Source organism: Rhinolophus sinicus, chromosome 14 (genome assembly GCF_057876585.1).
Source record: "Rhinolophus sinicus isolate RSI-liver-muscle chromosome 14, RSI-T2T, whole genome shotgun sequence".
NCBI lineage: Eukaryota > Metazoa > Chordata > Mammalia > Chiroptera > Rhinolophidae > Rhinolophus > Rhinolophus sinicus.
In genome coordinates this window covers 10,568,473-10,595,673 of record NC_142514.1, presented here as the reverse complement: position 1 = coordinate 10,595,673, position 27,201 = coordinate 10,568,473, and the positions used below count along the sequence as shown (strand labels likewise).

Here is a 27,201-nt window from a genome sequence, read left to right as displayed (position 1 = left end):
AATGCTTATTTAAATCACATAACTGCCTCAATATCTGGCATTAATCTTCAGGATAGTAATGATTGCTTTCTTATATGTCAATAATTAGACACTTGGAATCTCTTGGCTTAAAATAAAACCACATTCTATTTAAAGACTAAGTATAGGACATGATGCATTTCTGAATTAAATACTGGAATTATTTGTAAGGCTTTTAAACAGTTAAATTTCAGTATTTTAATAGAGGAGATAATGGTGTTTTTTTTCAGGCCATATACAACGAAAGTCCTTGGAACCATCCCTTACATTTCTATTTGGAAAATACTTTGGCTGAAAAGAGAATGCCTCAGGATAACTCTCTTTAAAGATGCTAGATTAATTTTAAATGGTTTTTCGAAGAAAACAGAACCAGCAAGAGTCACATCTAAAGATTTCACTGTATACTGTTAGCTGGTGGGAGTGGCATAGTGAGATGAACTGAAAAAGGGGGTTTGTGTTTTCCCCACCCCACAAGATAAACGCACACCCAAGCATAAACCTTTTATTAATACTTTAAAAAAATTCACCCAAAAAAGTGGCTTCACACCAAGATATTTTGTCCTTCGTTGTTTTCAACTTATAGTTTCCCTCAAGATCAGTTTCCAGAGTATATTAGACAGCACGTAAGAACTTGATTTTATGCTTATTCAAAATTATAAAGCGTACATACTCAATATTTTCTTCCCATCATTTAGTAGTGTTATCCTTGCTGTAGGAACTTTGACTTTAAAGATTTTCGTTAACCATAATTTGTTAAAAACAGAATCTCACAGAAACTCTGCAAATTCAAGGAAGCGTTGATCTGGTCATTTCCAAGCCTCAAATTATAGCCTTGTTAGCAGGGGGAGAATTCTATTGCTTACTAGTACTTCAACAGCCAACAGAAAGCTTTTTATATGTCAAAAGTTCCTGTTGAATGTAGCATCAACTCAAAATTCCCACCAGGAAAAAAGATCTCCCTTCCTTAGGAATCACTTGAGTGGCTCCGCCCAGAGCGATGACCTGGGCTGACCTCGGACTCCACGCTGTCAATGGTACTTTCGCACCTGCCGGCAAGTTAGCACCGCCAAACAACTTCAGAGACAAAATGCAGCTCGTGACGGTCAAATCCCAAGTTGAACTGCCACGTCAGTCTTTAGAAGCCTGCAAGGTGCTTTCTTTGCAAACAAGCTCCCTCTTTTAAATCTTGTATCTATGAGGATCTCAAGGTACATTACACGCTAACGAACATAGGAAGGCAATCACTCCAAGGAAACAAGCTCACACTGGAGAAGTGACCAGCCTGTGTCCTGCCAAGGGAACCTTAACCTGCTGGATTTCAAAAACGGGATTGGATGGAAACGGATTACATGGCAAGGTAAAGAGCTTTTGGGGGTGGGGGTGGTTTTTTATTTTTATTTATTTTTTATAAGAACCCACAACCTCGGCAATAATTTCCACCACATTCCTAAGGGAAGGGCAGGGGGGGGAGTCACTTTAAGAGTAAACACGGTTACTATGGTTACCATTCTGCAAACTCAATTCTGCAAAGGGAGACAGAGCTGTCCGCCAGGGCCCTTTGTTTGTCCGCATCCACACACCAAGGACAAACCTAGCGGCCATCCCCGCCAGCACGAGCACAGCAAGGGCAGCGTTCCAAATAAAGGACACCTTTTTATTTTGGCTCAGTAAGAACTGCACACAGCGCCTCATGGAAGCTAGCCCGCCCACACGCAGTCCTTCGGCCAGGGCTGTTTCCCCAGTTTGGAGAAAGCTCCTCCACACACCAGACAGGGAATCCAGTCAGGAGCCATTCCAAACATGGCGCAGGCAAGAGTGGAAGGAAGCCAGAGACACGGTCCAACCTCAGCCCTTAGGCACAAAGGAAGGCTAATCTCCAGGAAACCCGCGGTACAGAATTAATAACTCCTCAAGAGCCTACAGTTTCCGCAAGTGGAAGTTGAGGAACAGTGAGTAGGGCACAACGGAGCCGCTCAGAGGAACTTCACATCAAAGCCGCTACCGCAAGCAGCGTGGAAAAGACGGCGAGGCGAAGACGACCCAGTGCGCAGGCGCGCGGTGCAACTATTCGAGCGCTCGGGGCCTGCCCTCCCTTCTCTCAAAGGCCAGGGGAGTTGTCCCAACGCGCTTGCGCAACGACGGGACGTTGGGGGAGGGGAGAAAAACCTGTTCCCTTCATTGTGCGAGAACCACCCTGCCCATCGAGGGGAGCGCGCGTGCGCGTGCACATACCACTCTTTCTCGCGCGCGCGCCGCGCTCACTGCCCAGTCTCTTGCGCATGTTGTGGGAGGGAGGTGGTGGCGGAGCCTCAGCCTTTTTGCTGAGTTTCTGAGAAGTTTCTGGAAAGACGGAGCCCAAGGGAAGCTGGGGGATGGGGAGCACACGGAAGCGAGCATTTGAGAGAAAGAAAGCAAAAAATCTAAAGCACACCGCCACCGCCCTCCCTCCAGCCATGGAGCCACGGCCAAAGCAAAGACCAACCCCACCGAGACCCTCAGGGCAGAGGGAAAGCTTTGGGGACCTCAGCAGCCGCTCTTTCCTCTGCCTGTGCCCAGCCCCCGAGGCCCTTCAGCACTGGAAGAAGGGAGAGAGCGGGGGGGTTGGGGGAGGCGATGAAAAGCCTAAAACGCTCACTGGATGTTTGAGTGACGGAGAGAAAGCCGGCATCCGCCCTCTGGAGCTGCCTGTGCGCGCTCGTGGGCTCCCGCGGCTCTTCGCTGCGCTCTGGAGTATGGGCTCATGGCGTTAGGATTCCACGTGGCTGCCGAAGTACTGGTTTTGGGGGGCCTTTAACCCCTGTCTCCTTCCCCCTCATTTAGAGGTTCTTTGGTCCCTCCTTTCTTCTCTTTGGTGACAAAGTTAAAGCTGCGAGTGTGGAGACCCTGCAGGGACGCTCCCTTCCTGCACCTAAGGGGCGTCCTGGGTGGGCAGAGGTGGCCCGCAGGTGTTCCACTGTTTAGTTCTTTCCAGTTTTATCCCTTTTTACGTGAGCGCCTCCTGGAGAGGGGTAATTTGGAAGAGCAAAGGCAGCACCCGTACAAAGGGACCCCGCGTCGATTGTGGACCCGAGGGGCAGCGGATGGGGCGGCGTGGGAAGGCCGAGTATGGCCGTGGGGCCGCGACGGCGCGCCAGTGCCGAGGAGGGCTGGCCCCTGACAGCCACCGAAAGGAAGCTCGGGCCGGCACGGTCGTGCTGGGGGCAGGGGGTCCGCGGCGCCTTTTTTGTTTCGGTCATCGCCCGCTTGTGACCTGGCCCGGCTGCCATTTTGTGGCGCGTCCGCCATTTCGCGCGGCCGAGTGGGGGGAAGGGCGGTGGGGGAGGGGCGGCCGTTGTAGCAGGGGGCGGGGCTGGCGACAGCGCCCGGGCTTCCCCCCACCAGAAGCACAGGCGAGCGCGTCCCTTTTGTTCTTCGCCTCCGGGCTCGACGCTTGGGGCTCGACGCTTGCGGACCGCCCCGGAGGCTCGCTGGATACGCGTGGCGTGTGAAACCCAGAAAAGCCGCCGAGAGGCGTGCACAGAGCCCACGATCTTTCCTGCCCACTAAGCCCTTAGAAATGGGGCTTTCTCCGCCCCACCCTTGCTATGTGAAAGGGATACATTTTATGAGGCAGTGCTCAGAACTCAACCGTGGGAAGCTGGAATTTCACCCTGAGAAGGAAGGCGCTTCCTGGAGCCCTGTGTTGGTGGCAGTAGTAAACCTGTTTGCGTCCCCGGCCTTGAACCATAATGGCGCTGTACATAGAAGTTATACTGCGCAGCTTCGCCCGTGGAGACCCAACAAAGGTGCTAAACACCGGCGTAACTGAGAGGTCGGTCTCTTTAAAAAAAAAAAAAAAGTGGCGCCTTTGAAGTGCTGTCAGCCGTAGGAGAACTGAGACGTTGCTTTTCATTGGCTGGCTGTGAAGCACGCACTGCGCCACTCTTTTCAGATAAGGTTTTTATAACCCATTATATCTGAGCCATAAACTGGAACAATAGTTTAGACTATCTTATTTCTGTCTGTTGAGAACGACTTCTATTTAACTTCTTTTTTTAAGTCTCATGCGAGTATGTAAATAACAAATTGACTCAATAAAATCTCTATTATGTGCCTTCTAGTGTCATTTCAAATCCTGAAAGAGCTATTGTTTTTCTGATTTCAAGGGAAATATTTAAATGTGAATCTTGGCATTTTAATGTTAACTTGGCGGCTCGCATCAACAAAGCCAGGAAATTCAAGAGTAATGCTGCTAAATTTGTCTTCCAGCCTTGCTTTTTGTGCAAGGTATTTTTGTTTAAGTTTTTTTCTTAAGTTTGTTTTTCTTCACAGCAGCATGAGTTCTAACCGAGCCAGCCTTTCCTGGCTCAAGTCTTTTGGTGTCACAGCTACAGTAGGGTTTTTGTTTTGTTTCTTACTATATGTAATTACAGGGGGGTGGTTATCTGTTTCAGTAATAGGGGGTTAAGCGCATAATGATAGGATGAAAACGTAAAAAAATATATTGTTGAGGGCACAGATCAGGATTTGATGGCTTCTAGAAGAAAGAAACATCTGAGGAGTGGCTGTTAGATTCCAAGTTTTGTTTTAGTTCCAGATTGGCTAAAACTATTTTGTAGTTTAATTTTTTATGCTCTCTCAAGATTCTGTAAAGCACAATATATATATTCTTTTGGTGATGAGAGCTCATGAAATGTGTTAAATATTTTTAAATGCTGTTACTTTTTTCCTCCGCAATAAAATAATATGGAACTGTTAATATTATTGGGAAATTAGGATATATCTTACTAATGCAGACAAAATAGTTTGCCCCTAATTAGCCAAGCAGTTGAAATTCAGACAATGATTGCACAACTTGTCTTTTACTTTGTACAGATGTAGAAGAAACTGTTTAAATTTTAATTCCTAGAGTTTGTTTTCATTTATGAAATGCATACTTATTTCACACCTTTAACTATTACATTTAACACAAAAAGCACACCTTTTTTTGCACCACAAAAATGTTTGCAATTTGTGTTTTCTTAAGAGCAGGTAGTATTTTGCACTGTTCACCTCTCCCTCATGCCAGACGTTTGCAAAACAGTTAAACAGAAATTTAGAAATAATCCTCCTCCCCCATCCTAATGTTGGCTTCAATACACTTTCCAACTTCCTAGGCCAAAAAGCCCAAACACTTAAACAGGTGAACTTTAGACTTACAGAGAGCCATGTTCAAATAAACAGATTTTGAAATACCACAATCTCATGATCCGCCGCAGGAGTGAAAATGCTTTTATACCTGTAGTCCTAGGTCTCCAGTTTGTCAAGCCAGGCAGGGCTAGTGAATTCCAAGATTACTAATCCATTGTTCGTGTAATTTTTCTAATTCTAAAACTGAGGCTCTGAGTTAATTTGTACCAGTTTGTGTTCGCTGGATGAAATTTAATTATTAACCAAAACCTTTAATTATACCTAGACCCTTAAGGCAGCCAGTGTAAAATAGAAGTGGTATGTGCTAGGCCTCTTTGGCTCATCCTTTTGGTTTTTTGATTATTTTGTTTTGGCATTTGGTGAAGCTTGTATGCAACTTTTCCAAACAACATATAGAAATACTAAGTATCTCTATCCATTGTTCCAGGAAAGGACAGCTTTTCAAGCCAAATTCTAGAATAGGAGGGAATTTAACAATAATAGTAACCTTCTCCTGGTAAAGATAAATGAGCTCCTTTAAAGACTTAGGTAATATGGGAAGTCCTTCAAAATATTTTTGGCAGCAGTTAAGCATTCCCACATGCTGTAGTAGTCTTTTCCCCTTTGAGGCAAAACTCAGAAGTTCAGCACTTCAGAAGTTTTGGAGTTCAAAGAACATATCCTTGCAGCCAACAGTATGTTTCTTAGAAAAATAGAAACACATCTATAAAAATAAAAATTACTCCTGGAACAACCCAACATTTGTCCTGCCGGAGTACAAATGGTCTAACCTAAAACCAAATTTTATCCTGACAATTGTGCAGATTATATGAAAACTGTAGGTTTATCATTTTGGCATCATAGTTTAAATGGCCTAGTTAGACAATACTGTGTTTCCCGGAAAATAAGACTGGGTCTTATACCGACCGTATTTCCCCGAAAATAAGACCGGGTCTTATATTAATTTTTGCTCCAAAAGACGCATTACGGTGTATTTCCAGGGTATGTCTTATTTTTTCATGTACAACAATCTACATTTATTCAAATACAGTCATGTCTTCTTCTTCTGGAACATTGTCATAACACATAACATACTAAATGTGTCCGTCTGGCTGACGATCTTAACTGGGGCTTATTTTCGGGGAAACGTGGTACATCAAGAAGATTTCTCTAAAAGTCGAGATCTTCTGCAAGTCGAGATGTTTAACAAATAATTTTTAAGCATCAACCTTGTGCCAACCTTATTCCAAGTACTTAGGATACATCGCTGAATAAAACTTCCCTGTTACGGAGCTTAGAAGCTAATCTGGTTGGGGAAGGCAAGGGGGTATAGGGGCGGGGGGGGGGCAGGGGTTGTAGTGGAAGGGTGAGAAGAAATAGTAAATATAATTAAACGGAAATTAAATAAAGAGCAGTAAGTGCTATGGTGAAAATAGAGAAGAGAGATGAAGCACGTGTTGCAGTTTTAAATGGAGCAGTCGGGGTAGGCCTTATTGAGATATTTGAAGACTTAAAGTTGCTACGGGAGCAAACTGGGTACCTAGGAAAGAGGTCAGTCAGAGGGAACATCAAGTGCAAAGGTCCTCAGGTAAGAGCACGACTGGCATATATGAAAACTAGCAAGGAAACCAGTGTGGCTGAACCAGAATGAGCAAAGGGGAGATGACAGGAGATGATGGGCGTTAAAGAGGTAAGGGGAGTGGGAGTAAGATCTATAGAAACTGGTAGACCACAGCGGAAGAACTTTGGTTTTTAATTGGCGTGGAGGTGTTGCATGATATAACTTAGGTTTTGAGAGGTGTTGAGAATAAGAGACAAACGATAGAAGCAGGAGCCAAGTGAGGGAGGCTATTTCAGTAATCCAAATGAAAAAATAGGGTGGCTTCAATGACTAAGGGACCTTGGATATATTTTGAAGATAAATCCAAGAAGACTTTCTGAGGGGTTGAACATGGAGTTGATAAAAAGCAGAGTCAAGGCTGAGCCTGAGGTTTTTGACCTGGGCAACTAGAAGGCTGAGTTGCAATCAACTGAAATAGAGAACACTGGATAGAACAGTTTTCCAGGGGAATATCAAGAGTTTATTTTGGGGAATCCGGGTGGTTCAGGTGAATGGAGTGCCGTGCTTCTAACGCTGAGGTCGCTGGTTCAATTCCCACATGGGCCAGTGAGCTGTGCCCTCTACAGCTAAGATTATGGACAACAACTATCCCTGGAGCTGGGCTGCTGTGAGCCAGGTGGGGTAGAATGCTCAAAATACCAGCATGGGCCAGTGAGCCGCATCCTCCACAACTAGACAGAAAAACAACGGCTTGATCCGGAATTGGGTGGGGGGAGGGGAGGAAAAGGGGAGGGGAGGAAAAAATGATTTCAATTCATTTTGGACACGTTCAGTTTGAGGTATTTATTAGATATTCAAATGGAAGCATGAGGTAGGCTGTTGGATATGCATCGAGTTCAGGAGGAAGTTCTGATCATACAGTTTTTTATATATGTCATCTTCGTATATTATGCATTATATATAATATATATGGTAGGGGGCAGGGTTGTCAGCATGTAAATGGCATTCAAAGTCCAGAACTGAATGAGATCACCAAGGGAGTAAGCAGATATACCATGGGTGCCAAAAAATGTATACACATTTTAAGAGATGTTACCTATGTATTACTTTTTGGAGTTGAATTGAATTATGGTAGCAATGTGTATTAATAGTATGACGTTCACTCAAAAGATGGGGTTAATCGGGTGGCCGGATGGCTCAGTTGGTTAGAGCGCGAGCTCTGAACAACAGGGTTGCCGGCTCAATTCCCACATGGGCCAGTGAGCTGCACCCTCCACAAGTAGATTGAAGGACAACGACTTGGAGCTGATGGGCCCTGGAGAAACACACTGTTCCCCAATATCCAATATTTCCCAATAAAAATGTAAATTTAAAAAATGGCGTTAATCAAATGAATGCTAGCATCAGCGTCACCATGCAACATGCAACAGGCAGAACAGTCAGAGAAAATGGTGGAAGCACCATTGTCCTTCAAGGAGTGCAAGACCACCGAGACGTGAGAACTTACCTCGATGAGAATTTCAGTGAGAATTTGCCTGGACAATGGATAGGACGAAGAGGTGCGGTTGAGTTTCCCCCATGTTCTCCTGACTTAACACTCCTTGACTTCTACCTATGGGGGACCTTAAAGGATGTGGTTGGTGTACCATGGAAAACCAGCTACACCAGCAGAAAACTGGCTATACTGGTGGTACTTGGGGAAGAAATTGAAACAGCTTGCACAGCGATACAAGTGGACACTTTGGTCAACGTTGCTCAAGCAGTAGTTTGCCGTAATCAGAAGTGTCTGGATGCGGATGGTAAGCACTTTGAGCATCTCTTGTAATTGCAGAAGTCAAACGTGATTTGTATTCATCCTTTGTTATTGGTATATACTGAGTATTACAATTTTAATACAGTTTTCCTTTCATAAAATGTATATACATTTTTTGGCACCTTCTGTAGAAGGAAAGAACCAGGAAAGCCCTGAGGCACTTTACAGAAATCAGGAATTTGCAAAGCAACTGAGAAGGAGCAAACCAGCTAGGTAGGAGGAAAACCAAGGGAGGAGTAGTGTCTTGGACTCCGGTGAAGAAAATGTTTGAAGGAGTCTGTGACCCACCAGAATGCTGCTGCGAGGTTAAGATGAGGCTTGAGAATTGATTGTTAGAGCAACATAGAGGTCATGGGTAACCTTGACGAGAGCAGTGGGGGCAAAAAGCTTGATTGGGTTGAAGAAAAAAATCAGCAAGTCTTTGGGAAAGTGGAGTTGGGGGTGGAGAAGATGCCAGGGACTGTGATGGTAGAAAATATCTTTAGTTTCAGAAAGTTCTTGGATCAGTGCAAGAATCGGGAACTCAACGCTATTAGGCTTCTGGAAGAATTGTTACACTCTCAGGGTATATAGCCTGCTTCGAAACTTGTACCTGTTTCACAACGACATGGACAATATACAATTTCTTTGGAGAAGAACACTACTTCCTATAAAATCTGCAAATCCTGAGCTTGGAATTCAGTCAGTACTTGGAAGAATTTGGTCAGTAGGACAAAGAATATAGCACAGAGATTTTCCTGGAATTTATATAACCATCAGTGCTCACCAGTGGTCTGAGGTGACTCAGCCAGTCCTGCAGTCAGGCTTAGAGATGCCACAAAGCAGACTTTGCCCTGGTTTCTCGAGTGTATACCTCAGTATCACTGAGGACTGTGCCGCTTTGTTGTATTTCCTGTAAAAATATTGGAACACTGGTGGCAAACTGACTCCATCACAAGAATGGTAACGCCCTAGGAGTTAAGTGCCCAGATCTTTCCTTTCAACAGGATTTTGTCACCTGTCACCTGCTCTAGTTCCGCCAAACCTCAGTGAACAATAGTTAACTAGTTTGGCTACGTGCTTTATTTGAAACTGTATTTATCATCCTGGGTTCAAGTTCCACCTTCTGTCTCCTGTATACTGACACATACAGAAGCTAAAATTTTTATCTTCAATTGTATTACCTTACCATTATTGGAGCATGTGATAATATACAGATATAAGGTATTATGTATATTTTGTCCTGAAACATGCTGAATAGTCGTCGAAACAATAGTTTAAATATTTATCAATTTGGATGAAGCCTAGCATATTATATAGTTGAGTTTACATATTCTAATTACTCATGAAATATTGTTTTTCCAGTTTATATAGAATAATCTTCAACTGTTTTTCCCTTGTTCCAGCACTCACTGTACTTTCATCAGTTATACTGATTCATAATGGTGGTGATTCATTTGGGGGTTGAGGAACACTGTCTCCCTAGAATGGAATATCAAAATTCTGGGAGATTCTAATACATCTGCTTTGTGGGACTTTTCTCACACCTCCTGAGAATCAGTGATGTAGAATTCAAAATATAGCTGAGGAACAAGGACCATTTTTTTTTAACAAGCCAGTTAGTTGACTTGAGATGTATTTCTGAGGTCTAAGTGCATCGGTTGCTGGTGTGGAGGTATGTGATGAAAATTCAACCCCTCGAGAGGTCCAAGAATACTATATCTTAAAAAGGTTTATATCTCTTTTCTTACTTTGCAAAGGTGTAGCATCCATTATATTGGAGACATTGAAACTATATTTGTACAAATCTCACGTTGGATTTTTTTTTTTTAATATTTTTATTGGGGAAGGGGAACAGGACTTTATTTGGGGAACAGTGTGTACTTCCAGGCCTTTTTTTTCCAAGTCAAGTTGTTTTCCTTTCAATCTTAGTTGTGGAGGGCGCAGCTCAGCTCCAGGTCCAGTTGCCGTTTTCTAGTTGCAGGGGACACAGCCCACCATCCCTTGCGGGAGTCGAACCGGCAACCTTGTGGATGAGAGGACACATTCCAACCAACTGAGCCATCTGGGAGCTCAGCAGCAGCTCAGCTCAAGGTGCCGTGTTCAATCTTAGTTGCAGGGGGCAGAGCCCACCACCATCCCTTGTGGGACTCAAGGAATCAAACTGGCAACCTTGTGGTTGAGAGCCCATTGGGCCACATGGGAATCGAACCGGCAGCCTTCGGAGTTAGGAGCATGGAGCTCTAACCGCCTGAGCCACCGGGCCGGCCCTCCAAAACCTTTTGATTTGTGTACCGTATCATCATTCCCATCTTCAATTGGAAAAGTGAAGCATAGATAATTTACTTATCTTGACTCTGCCTCTTAGTATATTAGTGGTGTTTCTTGCTCAAGCACATCTGTTCACCAGCATTTGGACCCATACATTCTGGCTTCCGGTCTTTCACTAGATGAACTATTTTAAACTCCTATGTAAAGCCAGTTCCTTCACATATCTAGTCCCTCTCTCCCACTTAGGGACATGGATACAGTCAACTCCCTCCCACCCACGTCAACTCTCAACTGTATCAGTAGTGTTGTGAAAAAGTATTGTCATTTCTTCCACCTTAAAAACAAATTTCTCTTGAAACCATTTTCCCCAGCCACGTGCTCCCTTCCCGGCTATCATTCCATTTTTCTGCTTTCCTTTTGCAACAGACTCCTCCCATTCTGTAATTTAATTTCAAAGTCAATGAAATATTTCTTGAACAAATGCAGAATAAATGAACTAGGGATGTTTCACCTGAAGATAAGTAAGTTCAACTATTCAGAGGACTCATCACCAAAAATAAACAACAACAAAAAAATCCCAACAAAGCTGGTTCTATATTTCTCCAAAAGGCGGAACTATAATCAATGGTTAGAAACATCCAATGTGGGCCGGCCCGGTGGCTCAGGTGGTTGGAGCTCCGTGCTCCTAACTCCGAAGGCTGCCCGTTCGATTCCCACATGGGCCAGTGGGCTCTCAACCACAAGGTTGCCGGTTCAGTTGCTAGAGTCCCGCAAGGGATGGTGGGCTCCGCCCCCTGAACTAAGATTGAACAAGGCACCTTGAGCTGAGCTTCCCACAAGGGGTGGGCTGCACCCCCTGCAACTCGCAATGGCAACTGGAGCTGGAGCTGAGCTGCACCCTCCACAACTAAGACTGAAAGGACAACAACTTGAAGCTAAAGGGCAACCTCCACAACTAAGATTGAAAGGACAACAACTTGATTTGGAAAAAAGGCCTGGAAGTACACACTGTTCCCCAATAAAGTCCTGTACCCCTTCCCCAATAAAATTCTTTAAAAAAAAAAAAAAGGTTTTGGATTTACTATCTGTGTTCTTGGGCAAGTCCCAAACATTTCTGGCAGGGTCTTGGTATGTTTTATTTCCCACCGAATGTTAATTATCTAAAACAGTGTCTAGCAAACAATAGTTGTTCAATAAATAGTCATTGAATTAATTTTAGAAATGAATCTATTAAATAACTACACTACATATGTCATATCTACCCCACCAGGTTGTTTTGAAGACCTATGAAATGAGAGAATGGATGTAAAAGTGCTTTATAAACTGAGAAGTGCTATTCAAATCTGAGATGTTTCTGTTAGGGAGAGTTAAGATAAAGTCTACTGAGTTTTTTCACTCCTTAAATGAGAAATACAATATAAATGTGGAAATAGAATCATTATTAGTTGGATGGGTTTTTTTTCTTAGAGGGATGTAATGAGACCTAAAGATTCTATCAACTGAAAAAAAAAAAGATTCTATCAACTGGTTTGAAACTCAAGGACAGAATACAACATTGCATAAAATAGGATTTGACCGGATAAACCAGGTAATGTTACACAACTGACAAAAATATACAAAAGCCAGAAAACCAAAACTATCTAAGTCAATTAGCTTTATGTGGATGTCATAAATTACATTCCAGTTACATTTACAATACTGGGCACATGAGTGTTATATTACCTCTCTTTTTCTTTTCTTTCTTCATTCGCTTTTTCATGGATTATAATTTCCAAAGCAAATACAGTATTGGAGTTGTGGATTTACTTTTCTAGGTAACAGAATAAGGTTATAAATTTATTGATGTTTCTGCCGAGGATTTTTAAATATACCCCACTACACTGGACTATTTTCATGATAAATCTACATGGTGTTCCCACATATTATAGGACAAATCTAGACCAAAGTTTTGGCTGAAAAAAAAAATCCCATTCAGTGCATTTCCCTTTTTTTAGTATTGGGACTAAAGTAAGTAATATAGTTAATTGCTTGAGTTTGAAAGCAATTTCTAATATGCTGAGGTTGTATTCCTGGGAGAAGCCCTTTTCTTTGGTCCTGGTGGAATACCGGCAAGGAGAAGTGAATCAACTAACTCATGCCATCATTTTCCATTTTTCATCATTATCACTGGCAATTAGATATTACGTAATTAGCCAAGGTCATACAAGAGGATTCAGTGGACCAATTTAGGATTAAATTTAGGAATCAGACATTAGGAACTCATTGGGATTCCCTTAAGTGTTTTTAAGTGTTGCAATATGGGGATGCTTAATTAGGCAACCAGCCTAGTTCCTGCTGTTACCCAGCACAAGGCATTTTAGGATTGCTTAGGAAAAATACTCAGTTCTCAGAAAATCTCGGAAGTCAAGCTCAAGCTGACGAAAGATATTTGCTGAGTAAAGCAACTCAGTCCCCTTCCTTGTAAAGCCGGAACTGCCATATGTGTTTTTCTAATTAGCCCCACCAGATTTCTTCTAGGTGTGATTATGTGTCATGAAGCTAACTATTCTGCCTCTGGGGATTTATGCATTCTCAGTGAAATTTCTCTACACCATCTGATGTGATAGTCTGCCTATACAGGTTTCCTGTGGCCCAGTTCTAGGTCACGTTGAAAGATTGTGCCACCTGGTCTTAACCTACTTCCCCCCCCCCCCGCCCCACTGCCTCCGTAAACAACAACAGTGGTGACACCCACAAAATATACCTGCCCTCACAATAACACCAGTCCATCTTGCATCTTGCCCAGGGCACCTTTTAAGCTGAAGGATCTCAAAGCCCACTGCAAACATTAATTATACTTCGTAAATACCTCATTGATATTAGGCTGCAAGCCCCACTAGCCCCATTTGATTATTAGACGTCCCAAAATGAAGAGACGGAACCCCTTCTTCAGCCCACACAGAACCAGGACAAATCTGGGTCATGAGCACGACTCCATTTGCCTACTAAGACTGTCCCTAGCGCTCTTGGAAAACTAATTTCCTCCCCATGCTCCCCCAATACTCAGAAAATAGGGTGCTTCTCTCTGAAATTACCACCTTTTGCTGCTGATTTGGCTTCTGTACCTTCCATTTTAGCTAGATGTGGGAATTCCACCTTTGGCAATTTGTCCAAAACGATAAAGATCAAACCTGTCTTACATTTGCACTCCTATGTGTGCATGTCATCAAAAGCAATTCAGGGCCTTTTTGACCTGTTTTTTCTTTCTTTCTTTTTTCATTTTAGTTATCTCTTGGATAAGAGGTCGCACTCTGGAGTCACCTTAGCCAGTGCTGCCCTCTGGAGGTTACAGATGCAGCTGCCCATGCTGAAAATCGAGATAGGGCCTGTGTGTGAGAATGAGCAGAAAGAAGGTATATTAAAGGACCAAATGGTCGTTGGCATGATAAACCGAGAAACTTTTGTTTATCTGCTTTGATATGATAGTATACTGAAAAGAACACTAACAGAGAACCAAGGAATTCTTTCAGCCATTGGCTGACTGTGATCTCAGGCCATTTTCTCTTTTTGTGCCTCAATTTCCCACCAATTAGAATCGGAGTTACTAGTCCAGTCCAGGGTTCAGCCAACTTTTTCTGTAAAAGGCCAGATAATACTATTTTGGCCTTGGCGGGCCATATCTTCTCTATGGCAACTACTCAGCTCTGCCACTGTAGCTCAAAAGCAGCCACAGACAAAATATAAGCAAGTGAGCATGGAGGCATTCTAGTACAATTTTATTACAGAATTTATTACTGAAGTTTGAATTTCATTTAATTGCCACATATCATGAAGCATTCTTTTGTCAATTTTTCTAACTATTTAAAAACATGAAAACCATTTTTAGCTCCAAGACTATAGAAAAAAAATGCGGGCCGGCCCAGTGGCTCAGGTGGTTGGAGTGCTGTGCTCCTAAGTTCTATTCCGACATGGGCCAGTGAGCTGTGGCCTCTACAGCTAGGATTGTGAACAACGGCTCTCCCTGGAGCTGAGCTGCCGTGGGCTGCCCTGGGGGCCAGGGAGCTGTGTCCTACACAACTAGACTGAGAAACAATGGCTTGAACTGGAGTAGGGGAGGAGGTGGACAAGGGAGGAAAAAAAGAAAAAAAAAATAGGCAGCGAGCCAGATTTGGACCAGGGCTGAAGTTTGCTGACTTGTAGGCTACATAATCTCAAAAGTTGACTTAACTATAATTCCTTTTCATTTCTTTTTCTTGGAAGATGACCCAGTACATGCTTGGAAGATGACCCAGTACATACCTAGTGTGGTATGAGGAACATTAGAACACACTTTGTCCAATAAAAAGGGTCTGCCAACTTCATACTGGTCAGTCTCAAATGCTGGCAGTGCTGCTTCTAGAGCTGCATTGCCCGGGACTGTCCAAGCCACAGGTGGTACTGAGTACTTGAAACATGGCTAGTCCAAATGGAGGCGTACTGTAAGTGTAAAATACACACCAGATTTTAAAGACCTACGGTAGTACCAAAAAAAAAAAAAGAATTTAAACTATCTCATGAATATTTTATATTGATTATGTGTTTTACTCAATATTTTGATCAATTGAATTTAAATATATTAAAATTAATTTAATCTGCCCTGTTTTAAAATGTGGCTACTAGAAATTTTTAAAGTGTATGTACAGCTCACATTATTTTTCTATTGGATAGCTACTCCAGAAATTACTTGTTTCATTGACTTAAGATTTGTCCCTCATTCAAATGCAATATTCTTGCATTTGAAACAATATATTTAACTTTATCGTTTAATATTAATAAGGATGTGATAGAAAATTAAGCATGGATTTTGAGAGGAACAGAGAGGCCCCCAAAATTGTGTATGTCTGGAAATGGAAGGTAGGGAGTAGAGATATGACAGAAGGAAGTTTTTCCCCCACTCATCAGCTATTTAGAGTTCTGGTCTTAACGTCTTGGGGTTCACATGACTGTCTCTTTTTTTTTTAAACTTTTTTTTTATTTTAAGTGTGTTTTTCCAGGACCCATTAGCTCCAAGTCAAGTAGTTGTTTCAATGTAGTTGTGGAGGGCGCAGCTCACACTGGCCCATGTGGGGATGGAACCAGCAACCCCAGTGTTACGAGCATCGTGCTCTAACCAACTGAGCTAACTGGCCACTCCCTATGACTCTTCTTTAAGGAATGAACACTCGATTGGGGTTCAGGAAAAATAAGTCTCAGGCTGGCCTGTAGCTCACTATATAACAGGTAAATCATTTCATTTCAGTTTCCTCATCTACAATACGAAGATAAGAACTATCCTCTGTATCTTACAGAACTAACAATGTGCGTGAGAATACCTGTGAGCTCTGCAATGCCCCCAACAGTGTCCAGAATGTAAGTAGCATTTGCCTTGTTGGATTAGTTGTGTCTAGCCTCTCATTGACTAGCAAGCTGCAATGTTGCTGCTGCTTCTGCCCTGATTGGCCGTTACAGACCAAGAACCCACCTTCCTTGAGTGACAGCTGGTTCAATCCTTCCAACTTTAGTTGTCTCAGGTCATGCAGGCTGGCTTATTAAGCCATACCTGTCTGATACTCAACTCCAAGGGAGTGCTTCCACGGGTTAAACCCGCATACCTCACCCAGTTGAAAAATATTTACCATATCTTGCAAGGGTAATTCAAATACACAATGCTCATTCCCACCTCAGGGCTTTATCTTTGTTGTTTGCTCTGCCTGTAATGCTTTGCCTCAAGATTTGCACATGGGGGCTCATGCTCCTAACTCCAAAGGCTGCTGGTTTGATTCCAACCGGTGGCTCAGGCGGTTGGAGCTCCATGCTCCTAACTCCAAAGGCTGCTGGTTTGATTCCCACGTGGGCCAGTGGGCTCTCAACCACAAGGTTGTCAGTTCAATTCCTCAAGTCCCGCAAGGGATGGTGGGCAGTGCCCCCTGAAACTAAGATTGAACATGGCACCTTGAGCTGAGCTGCGCCCTCCACAACTAAGACTGAAAGGACAACAACTTGACTTGGGAAAAAGTCCTGGAAGTACACACTGTTCCCCAATAAAGTCCTGTTCCCCTTCCCCAATAAAATCTTTAAAAAAAAAAAAAAAAAAAGCTCAAGGTACCATGTTCCATTTTAGTTGCAGGGGGTGCTGCCCACCATCCCTTGTGGGACTCGAGGAATTGAACTGGCAACCCTGTGGTTGAGAGGATGCGCTCCCACCAACGCTCGGAGCCATCCAGGAGCTCAGCAGCAGCTCAGCTCAAGGTGCCATGTTCAATCTTAGTTTCAGGAGGTGCTGCCCACCATCCCTTGCGGGACTCGAGGAATTGAACTGACAACCTTGTGGTTGAGAGCCCACTGGCCCACCGGCAGCCTTCGGAGTTAGGAGCATGGAGCTCTAACCGCCTGAGCCACCGGGCCGGCCCCTCCCTGCAGTCTCTTGCTTACTTGTTTTTGTCTACATCTCCCACTGGAATGTAAGCTCCAGTGCCTACAAGAATGTCTGGCTATAGACACCCAGTGAAATGAATCTTCCCAGCCTTCTTCCTCTCAGCGTAGCCACCTCCCTACTGCAACCTGGTCAATCTCAGTGCTACCCCAATGAATGTTTGTGCCAGGGCCTCTTCTGGGTGCCCTGTGACAACTTCTATCACCACACAACATACAATTTAAAGTATCCATTTGTTACATGCTATATTAGTCAGAACAGTTAGGAAAAACAGAAAGTAGTTTAAGTAATCCAAATAGAAGTAGATTTTATGTAAGCAGTCGATTAAAAATGGGTTGAATGGGCTGGAGGACAGAGTCCAGAAGCCCACTCACCGTGATGCTGTTGGGCCAACCTTGGGTAAGGTTTCCACCTTACTTCAGTGACTCACTGCCCTGGAACAAAGAACTCCATTGTCCATACAACCAACCACTTTCAGCTTGAAGAGGAAGTCACTTGAGTAACACCAAAATGATATTTCAGAATTCTTTCAGGACTGAAATTCTGATTTGTGTTTGTATCTGCCCCAGAGGTGCACTCAGTACATGATTGTTGAATCGAATTCCTAGCCTTGGCTAACGTTGTCCACAGGCACTTCCCACAAATGTATTTTCTCTTTCCTTTCCCCTTCCCAATCCTACTCATTCCTTCAGTTCCACCTCCAAAATTGCGTCCCTCTCCAGCCCCCAGTGGTCTCTGAGGTCTTACAGCATTTTCTTCATTGTCATTCATTTTGGCCTTTTTCCTACAAATGTTCATATTGTTCATGTCTTATCACCCTAACTAGATTGTACACTTCTAGAAGGCAGGAACTCTTCCACGTAGAACTTATAGTTGGAAGGGATCTTAGTGTTTCTCTAGTCCAACCTCTCATCAAATGCCTGAATCCCATTTACAACATCTCTGACAACTTCTGATTTGGTCGCTTGAAGACTTCTAGTTCTGGGGCTCTCCTTACCTAAAAAATCCGGCTCGGTGTAGGAATATAAGAAGGTTGCTAAATACAAGGTTGTTGAATTCATGCTACTTCTCCCTTAAGTCTGAGTCAGTCCTTGGCTGGGGTGGGACGCAGAAGAGGGAGAACACTGAGGAATGGACAGCGTTTTGGCTAAAAATGTTGGGGAATGGTTCCAACAAGCTATGTCCGGGCTGTAACTCATGTGTTGTGACTCATCTCTTGCTCAGTGTTATTTAGGGTAAGTGAATTACAAAACTTAAACTCAAGTGTCTCTCTTTTTCCCCCTTAGGAAAGACTACGGAGAGTAATCATGTAAGATGACATTCATATGGAAGGCTAGACAGACATCCATGGAGCAAACACTTGGCAGGAGTTTTGTAACTTACGAAACCCCTTCCAATACTTCAGCTCATTAGAACTTTTTCATGGAGGCAGCATTAGCCTAACTTTGTAAAGGACACTGAGACTCACATGAAAGCCTCAGGGTGGCAGAGCCAGTGCTCAAACTCAGGCCCTCAGGATCCAAAAAGTCTAGTTGCTCTAGTGTTTTCCATGAGGTAGCTAGTTGTTCATCTAAGAAAAGCCTACCACCCTAAGCAGAATTCTGTTATACAAAGGCTGAACGTGACCCTGGAAAAAGCATCACGGTCAATAACAAGGTATGGATGCAGGTCCCTCCGATGCCAGGGGCCAACCCAGTACTTCTCTAGTCTTCCCCTTTTCAATCTCCCCCTCTGTCTACTAGAAAAGTAAATAAATTCCTCAAATTGCCCCTGTCCCAGTGATGGGAAATGTTGACCCATGTGCTAGGACTGGCCTATGTGTCCGGCAGGTGTTGCCACCTGGGTGGCATGATTTCAGGGACGTCATGATGCTGGCTTCCACATCCATACCACCCACCTCAGTGGCTGGCTCAGCTGAAACGTCACTACTGGAGCTTCTCTCCTTTCGCTTTAAGTGTGATCCCTGTTCAGTTAAAAGCACCTTGGGAAGTGTATCATTTTACCACCATTAACAATCATAGATATGGGTGAATGAGTTTCCAAGATTTTCCTGAGAGTGGTTTTTTTTTTTTTAACAGAAAAATAAACGTATTACACAAGCGATAAACGTGAATTACAGAAAGATAAGCCTCACTAATAGAACAGGAAAAAGAGTCCCAGAGCAGAGCCACACCTGTATGACCCCTGAGGTGAGATACACATGGCATTGCTAATCTGGGGCCAGGATGATTTGGTGAGTAAACAGTACTGGGATAATCGGTAATCTACTTGGAAAGATGCAATCGATCTTATCTCACTACACATGATGAAAATCAATCCCGATATTAAATATGAAAGCAAAACTTTCAGACAAATATAGGAGATAATTGCTGTGAATGCTGGGTAAAGAAGGGTTTCTTAAGATTAAAAAAACAAAAACAAAACAAAACTGGGCCAGCCCAGTGGCTCAGGAGGTTAGAGCTCCATGCGCCTAACTCCGAAGGCTGCTGGTTCGATTCCCACATGGGCCAGTGGGCTCTCAACCACAAGGTTGCTGGTTCAACTCCGAGTCCTGCAAGGGATGGTGGGCTGCGCCCCCTGCAATTAGCAACTGGCAACTGCACCTCGAGCTGAGCTGCGCCCTCCACAACTAAGATTGAAAGGACAACAACTTGGCTTGGAAAAAAGTCCTGGAAGTATACACTGTTCCCCAATAAAGTCCTGTTCCCCAATAAAGTCCTGTTCCCCTTCCCCAATAAAATCTTTAAAAAAAAAAAAAACACAAGAAAAACTGAGCAGACAGTAAAGGAAAGAACTGATACAATAGCTCCATCAAAACTAATAAAAATACATATTAAAACAGAAATTCTCAACTCTGGCTGCACACAACAATCACCTGAGGGGCTTTTGAAAAAATCCTAGAACCTCGTCCCCTCTGGGGATGGGCCCTGAGCACAGCTTCAACCTAACATCTGCAGGGCCTGGAACAAAATACCAGTGGAGATTCACATACCTAGGTCTAAATATATAAAAGCTACAAATCAAGTTAAACTGTTAAATGGAATGTTTTTCTCTCCTCCCATCTTGACAAATACACATTTGTAACAATTTGGAAGGCCAGGTTCAAATGTAAAATTCTTAGACCCTTTGGAGTTCCAAACTAGAGGTGGCAATTCAAAGAGAGTTGGTCTTGGCCTTTCCCCTTTCTTCTCTTCCCACCGCGATTGCCATTCGATACCTCGAGAGCCTCATACCCACATGTGTGGACATCCCAGCCTCCACATCCAGTTGCCAGCCACACTTCCTACAAAAAGAGTGCTTGGCCACTCACCTGGCCTAGAGGTGCACACACCAGCAAGACAGTCAACTCTCAGAAGAATGGACCCTGGAAGAGACCTGTGCAGGCTCTGGAGGTCGACCCAGAGCATTCGGGCCAGAGTTCTAGAGTCTGGGTACCTAGAGCAATGTGGACAAGTGGGGCTGTGGCCTTTGGATGGGCACATCCCTTTGGCTCTGTGGACTTGCCACTGAGCAGGGTTTTCTAAAGCAGAGCCCAGGGCACAAGTTCCTCCTACGTTGTTGTTAGGGTGGAACTCTCTGAGCACCGGCACTTACGTTGTGGTTAACTTTTTAAATTTAAATTTAATTTATTTACTTTTGTTGTTAACTTTTTATTGATGTTCTTACATACAGATGTATGTACAGAAAATACACACATTATAGGTATACAACTTGATGAATGTTCACAGACATATTGAATAAGGATGTATGCATTTATCATTAAAATTATTTTTTTTAATGGGAATGACAATCAAAAAGAAAGGACTGTTCAACACGAAATTCAAGATAGTGGTTTCCTCTGGTGGGGACTCAGGGGATGGATGGGACAGAGAAAGACCCATTATCAGTAATGTTCTAATTCCTAAATTGAGCACCAAGTTCACAGCTTATTATGCCTCCTGACTTAAATATGTTACGTATATTCTTTCGCACATCCTAAAATCAATGCGAGGTCCTATAGTCTAGGGGTATTCTGCTTAAAGACAAATTAACCCTGCATGTTTCAAATGCATTCCTGTAATTGGTCATTTTGACTCATCCAAAAACGAAACAGAACTTTCTAGGCAGAAAGGAAAGAGAAAAGTGTGTAAGACATTGTGAAACAATTCCATGTAACGAGGTTGTTTTTTACCTTTCTTTACTGATTATAAATATATATATAAAGTTTAAGCACTGTGTAAAGCCAAAGCATGAGAAGTAAAATCTCCCCCAAATGCTCTACCCTGAGAGTCAACACCATCAACAAGGTGGTGTGGATTCCCCAACCTTTCCTATGTTAGTAACATTATTGATTTTTGCAATAACGTGACCATTTTAGATAAACTCTTTTGAAGCGTGCTTTTTCACTTAGCAATGGTCTCTTGAACAGCCTCTCCCCTCTTACTGTCCTTCGGAGAGAAGAGCAGATGGAGATGGAAAATGCCTCTTCCTTCCCACAAGTCCCCATCACACTCATCTCTCAAATCCAGCTCAAGTATCACCGCCCTGAATTCAGGAGAACCCCAGAGATCTGCTAGTCTCCTTGGGGACCATCATGCCCTATGGAATGCAGTCTCTCTTAGCACCAAATCCCATTTTGTGTGTGTGTGTGTGTGTGTGTGTGTGTGTGTGTGTGTATACCCACACTCGAAGATAAATGAAGATATCACATATCCATTCATTTAATCAAAATGTATGGAGTGCCTACTATGTGCCAGTGGTGCAGTGCATGGAGAAGGGTCCTATCTCGGGGCACCTGTATTCTAAAGGGGGCATTTGGCAAATGAGGAAACAAATAAGGCGACTTCTGACAGAGATAAGTGTGGGGATGAAAACAAACTAGGTGAGTGATATGACAGAGAATGATCACACATGGGCAGGCACCAACCATTACATACTGTGCTGATTTTCCCAGGCAGGCATGAAAGAAGACATCCATCAGACAACTTTAAACGTGTGTCATATTTCCAGGTCACATAGCCTATGGGCTGTTGTGCATGAATATTTTTATAATTCCTATCATCTTGTGACTAGCAAACCTGCAATGTGATTTGTGTCTTAAAAGGGTTCATCCATTTAATGTAAGCATTTAAAATAGACTATAATTTCTGTCAACCTATTTCAGCATTTCTTCATTTGGTATTGGACCGGGAGCCCCCAGAATGGATGCATTCCAGGGACCTCTTAGTCTCTGCAGGACCCTCATTTGGAAGTACTTGTCTCTTTTGAACTTGTGGTCATACATTGTCACATTTTTGAAGGCAGGAGGAAGTCCTAATGCCTTCAAATATTTGCCAGCTGCATCAATAGTTGTTGGGGAAATCATTATCAAAGAGAGGTTCACCACCGTGCCTTCTAACCTGTGTGGGACAATGAGGGAGGGAAATTGCCCAACAGAGAGAGCCAGACTTGAGACTTGGATCTTATTTTCCCAGAATGCTCTGAGAACACACCCAGCTCCCCCGCTTTAGGGGTTTTGTTTATCCTGTCCTGAGTGTATGGTCAGGGTGAGCTGGGAATCCATGAAAGCTGAGCCAGAGAGAAAGTGACCCCAGCTTCCAGAGACAAGCTCACATGTTGGGAGGTGATGGGCGGATCTGGTGGCAAGCCGGTGGTACCGTCAGGACTTCTGTCTTTCGTCCCTAAGGAGATCTGGGCATTTGGTCTCTACAGCAGATCACCTGGTTTCCACTCCTGGTCACAGTTGCCAGGCACGGTTTGTGCTGTTCGCACGGTGTGCTGGGACAAGAAAAGACTAAGTATCAAATATATGGTGATGGAAGGAGAACTGACTCTGGGTGGTGAACACACAATGGGATTTATAGATGATGTAATACAGAATTGTACACCTGAAATCTATGTAATTCTACTAACAATTGTCACCCCAATAAATTAAAAAAAAAAAAAAAAGACTAAGTAGGCTCAGTCAGGTGCAGCGGCTCCTGGACCGTGGGCCCCAAGGGAGCCGCCTGCTCTCTGCGTCACAAGCCAGCTAGCCTACATATCGCCACCCTCTTGTTTGTTTTTGTAACAATTATACAAATATATGTTTGTCTTGGTCTGTTTGGGCTTCAATAACAAAATACCCTAGACTGCATGGCTTATAAACAACAGCAATGTATTTTCTCACAGTTTTAGAGACTGGAAGTCCAAAATCAAGGCACAGTCAGATTCAGAGTCTGGCGAGGGCCCTCTTCCTCATGTATAGACAGCTGTCTTTCTGCTGTGTCCTCACATGGTAGAAAGGGTGAGGGATCTCTCTGGAGTCTTTTTTAGAAGAGCACTAATCCCAATCATGAGAGCTAGCTCTGTCCTCCTGACCTAATCATCTCCCCAAAGCCCCACCCCCAAATACCATCACCTTGGGGGTTAGGATTTCAACATATGAATTGGGGGATGGGGGACATGAACATTCAGTCCATTGCAATGTTCACTGTAAAAAATTAAAACAATGTATGTTTTAAAGTGGATAAATGGTCACCTCCAATGCTTTTGCCACTACAAATAGTGCTGGAATAAACATTCTTTTATAGCCATCCTTGCATACATGAAAAGGAGTCTGGATGATTATTCTTTTACAAACATTTATTTTTGTTATTACTAAAGAAATCATGCTCATAGTAAAAAAAAAGTCAGAATGAAACAATGGAAAATGGGAATCACCACACATAATCTCCATTCCCAACCCCCGAGATAATGAATATGCGGACTTACAGATTTTTATCTACCCAAATTGAAACATTTTTTTCCTTTAACAGAGATGGAATCAGTCTATGCATACCATTCTGCAACTTGTTTTTTAACTTGCTATCTCAAAATATTTATGTTCACTCAACAGGTATTTCTTGAGCCCCTCCCATGTGCTCAGAAGTTAGGGACCCAGCAATATCCTTGCCTTCAAAGAATTTACATTCTATTGGAGGGGATAGACAAGAAACAAAACAAGTAGTAAAGAAAACCAAGAAAGAAATGAGAGGTGATAACATTTAACAGGAAGGCAGTTTGCATGGCTTCATGTCACCTTTTAGCAACTCCACGGTGTGCCTGGAGTTTCCAGCATTTCTCTGTCATAAATAATGCTGCGAGGAACATCTTTGTTACATAAATTTGCATACCTATAGGAGATCTTAGGGCTTAGATATCTTATATCCTTTTTCTGTCTGGGGCTAGCTGATACATCCATGGCTGAAAGGCAGCTCCAGTGAACACCAGGAGGTGGGAAACAGGAAGTGAGGTGCTCTAGTGTAGAGGCACAAGCACTGGTGAACACAACACAGCCCTGCCTTTCGCCCTCTCTGTGCCTCTCCATTTACAAAACAGGATAACCTTCTTATCTCACAGGGTTATTGAAAGAGTTAAATGACATTATTTCTCCTCACATTCTTCCTGGGAACAGGAATAAGCATTTTGTTCTTTCATTCATCTACTCATCAAACAACTATGAGAGATCCATCAAAATACCATGCAATAGGGACAGGTTTCCCTAATGAATAATGACAAAGAATGTATAGTGCCAATTCATTCCCTTGTGTAGGAGGGATAGAGCCATGCTATTTAAATTGTGGTCTGTACTAGAATAAATACAAAAACGTTAATGAATTCTCTGGATGCTGGGATTACAGCTGATGTTTGTTTTCTTTTATTTGTATTTTCAAAATCTCTATAATAAACTTGCATTATATTTTAAACAGAAAAAAATAAAACTAAATGGTGGCCTGGAGACCAGCAGCACTGACGTCACCTGGGAGCTCAGAATTGCAGAATCTCAGGTCCCACTTCAGACGTATTGATTCGACATTTGCATGTTAACAAGGGGCCCAGGATTGTGTGTGTACGTACATATTAGTTTGAGAAGCATTTTAGAGTGAAAGGTAAATGGCAGATAGAGTTAAATATCGCTTTATTTCTATTCATCCATATTAAGGATTAGAGAGGGTGTGACCTAAAGCATTCTTCTGGGTTGAATTTGGCCTTATTGCCTAGGCAACCGATATTATAGCATTGATCCTTTTAGGGAGAGGACTCAAAAGACCAGATCATTTCCTTAATCTGTCTCTCTAACCAGGTGTGGGAACCCAGCCTGCCTTCAGATCTTGAGCTGTCAGGGCTGGGAGGAGCCTGACAGGTCTTCATTCCAGCTCAGCCCTCAGCTGCTGCCCTGCCTACTCCCACCCCATCCCCAACTCACAGGTGAGGCCCTGCGAAGGGCGGTGATTTGCTCAAAGGCACATACTAACCTGATGCTGGCCTCCCTCAGTCCTGGCTGTCAGCCAGCCCTTATTTCTTCCCTACCTCAAATTTGGGGCCATTATTTTTTCTTATGGATTCAGCTTATCTTTTTAGAAAAATGAATATTTTTAAATTGGTTTATTGTGAAAGAATTATGTGCTTATTGTAAAGAATTTATTCCAATTCATAACAATGTAAATACCTTGTTTCCCCGAAAATAACACCTAGCCGGACAATTAGCTCTAATGCGTCTTTTGGAGCAAAAATTAACATGAGACCCGGTCTTATTTTACTATAATATAAGACCCGGTCTATAATATAATATAATATAATATAATATAATATAATATAATATAATATAATATAATGTAATATAATATAATACCAGGTCTTATATTAATTTTTGCTCCAAAAGATGCGTTAGAGCTGATGGTCCAGCTAGGTCTTATTTTCAGGGAAACAGGGTATTGCCCCAACAATTCCACTCTTAGGTATATACCCAAGAGAAATATGTCCACACAAAAACTTGTACCTGAATGTTTATAGCAGCATTATTCACAATAGCCCAAAAATGGAAACAACCCAAGTGTCCAACAGCTGACAAATGGATAAATGAAATGTGGTAAATTCTTATGACGGGATACAATTCGACGACAATAAAAAAGGAATGAAGGGCTGATACAAGCTACAACATGGATGAACTTTGAAAACAGAAAGAAGTGTTGTGCGGGGGACCCTGCTCACTCCGCCATTTGTTGTGCGAGGCAGCCTGAAGGGTCTCTGGTCTCGCTCCCCACATAAGAACGCAGGATATGATGAGGCCAAAAAGGAACACCCACAGAGCCATAGATAGGGGAGTGATACCACTATAGTCTCACTGGAGGCTGGATCCACATGACCTGCAACCTGCTGTCCGCTTCTCTGCCTGTCAACCAACCGACTGACCAACCAGCGCAGCATGGCAGTTATATCAGTGGCTAATTGGCTAACTGGTTACAGCTGATGGTCAATTAGCCACAGCTAACGGCCATCTACTACCTGAGCCAGCACCTTTCCACGTGAGGCCAAGAGCCTGGAAACTGCTCTCTGGGACTCTGTCCCCACAGAAGCCAGGCACAAAAGACTATGTATTGTATGATTCCATTTATAGAAATGTCCACAATAAGCAAATCCATAGAAACACAAAATAGATTAGCAGTTGCCAGGGGAGGGAGAAACGGGAAGTGCTTGTTCATGAGTATAGCGTTCCTTTCTGGGGTGATCAAAATGTCCTGTAAATAGATATGGTGATGACTGTACACTTCTGTAAATATACCAAAGGCTACTGGCTAAAAAAAAAAAAAAAATTAAACGGGTGCATTTGTGATATGTGAATTATATCTCAATAAAGCTGTTATTTAAAAAATGAAGGTAGGAGGAAGAAAGTAAAATATCCTTTATGTCACTCCACTGCGAACTCCCCCAGGTAGCCCCTCATTCACTCCACAGGTACTCAGTGAGGGTCTCCTCCATGGAGCTTGCACTGATGATACAGCACGAAACAAAGAACTCACATCCCAAGAGCAATGGTGCTCGAATATTCAGAGCCCCACGGCCAGTGCCGCTGCCTCCCTCATTCCCACTGCCTGACCTCTGACCCTCACCTCCTTCCTTATCTCTAGCACTGTACCTAAGCTCCAGCAATCTGTACGGCCCACGCTTGTCACGGGGCCCACCCTTGTCACAGTCCCTCAG

The 27,201-nt window shown here is 43.2% G+C and overlaps 1 long non-coding RNA gene across 3 annotated transcripts; it reads left to right on the top strand.

The window, feature by feature from the left end:
* The first annotated feature begins 833 nt into the window (after positions 1-833).
* On the top strand, positions 834-26,815 carry LOC148755345 (uncharacterized). Of its 3 annotated transcripts, none has more exons than XR_016018544.1 (5): positions 834-1,375; positions 14,055-14,182; positions 16,048-16,157; positions 18,507-25,069; positions 25,304-26,815. It is a non-coding gene; the product is annotated as an uncharacterized LOC148755345 (long non-coding RNA). The 3 variants fall into 3 exon arrangements; XR_016018546.1 differs by having other exon boundaries at positions 839-1,375; positions 18,507-19,453; positions 22,364-26,815; XR_016018545.1 differs by having other exon boundaries at positions 839-1,375; positions 18,507-19,453; positions 21,629-26,815.
* Positions 26,816-27,201: the final 386 nt, after the last annotated feature.